Below are 1302 nucleotides of genomic sequence, written 5' to 3'. Positions count from 1 at the left end.
TAACGTTATGACTAAGCAGAATTTTTATTATTTTGACATTTGTATTTCAGCTTTTGAACTTCCAAGTTTTAGTTTCAGCCTTTCATGCAGGTAGCATTTTAATTCAAAGATCCCACGTTTTCCTTCAACTCTTTGGACAACGTGTCATGCATTCTTTGAACTTCTTTATAATAACTGCTCTGGAGTCTTTGTTAAATTTAACCTGGGACTTAAAAGCTAATATGGAGCTTATGGACTTGATCTGGACTGGGCCGGGATGTTTTTGGTTTTTTTAAATCCCTCTGCCGCCCTTCAATTAACCCCCTTCGGATGTTTTCTTAATATACAATTACTCTGGGCCCACACAGAGAAAATTTATAGTAATGGGTAAGTGTTGAGTCGCTAACCAGAGTCAGAAGTTCAAAACCACCAGCTGGCTCCCTGGAGGAAAGATGAAGCTTTCTACTTCCCTGAAACCTATGGTGGCAGTTCTACTCTGTCCAACAGGGACAGAGCGAGTCAGAATATACTCAATGGCAGTGAGCTTGGTTTGGTCTGATGTTTTATCTAGAGTATGTGTCAACACGTTCTCCTTCCCTGGCCTGCCTGGCATTTTGGACCGAAACAGACATTATACATATTCTTTTTAAACATTTGTGTTGCAGTCATTCTGAAGATTGGAGGGGTTGTTTTGGATAGCTATTAACTTTCCTGGATCTATCTGCAACCTGTCTTCCCCGGGGTGTGGAGCAACTTACGTCTCTCTTTTTTCTCTGTTCAGAAGTGTTTCCACCCGTTTTTTTTTTAATAAGCTTTGCCATTTGTGGCTTCCCCCTCCAAAGCCAAAAAACGACAAATAAATACCTTTGAAAAGTAGTAATCACTATAACACACCACGGTGGCATCCTCCAATGCCTCCTCATAGTTCTTCAGGCTCAAATGTATCTCTGCTCTTAACAGGATCAGGGCATTATCACCGGGAACTAAAGACAAAAGACAAGAGGAATACAAACAAAATATACAAGCCTGCACTGCCAAACAAATGGAGTTTATGTCACAAAAAGAAACCCCCAAAATCAGTGTCAAAGCATCATAAGACGTTTAGAGCGCAGTTTTGCATGTGCATTTTATAGAACTTCTCTCAGGAAAAGAGAGACAAAGATTAGCAAGACTCAAAACACACCCAGAAAAACTTAATGGCCATTGTATTACTGCATGCATCCTAGCCACAACAATCTCCAGCAATCAATCATCTTAATGCTACTAATGGGGGAGGGGCCAGGGCCAGTTGCACCTCGAGGTGACTGTGTTTCAGAGGAGAAG

At 41.1% G+C, this 1302-nt stretch overlaps 1 protein-coding gene across 1 annotated transcript in view; it reads right to left on the bottom strand.

The window, feature by feature from the left end:
• Positions 1–910, bottom strand: part of LONRF2 (LON peptidase N-terminal domain and ring finger 2) — a 24807-nt gene extending 23897 nt beyond the window's left edge. Inside the window, exon 1 of the mRNA XM_045283928.1 lies at positions 844–910. The gene's annotated coding sequence lies outside the window, so the exon portion shown is untranslated. The remainder of the gene's footprint in view (positions 1–843) is intronic.
• Between the last annotated feature and the right edge of the window lie 392 nt (positions 911–1302).

This window comes from Echinops telfairi, unplaced genomic scaffold (genome assembly GCF_000313985.2).
Source record: "Echinops telfairi isolate 266 unplaced genomic scaffold, ASM31398v2 ScPeMD7_7467;HRSCAF=8505_1, whole genome shotgun sequence".
NCBI classification, from domain to species: Eukaryota; Metazoa; Chordata; class Mammalia; order Afrosoricida; family Tenrecidae; genus Echinops; species Echinops telfairi.
Note: the sequence above shows the minus strand (reverse complement) of the source record. Positions and strands in the feature narration are given on the sequence as shown.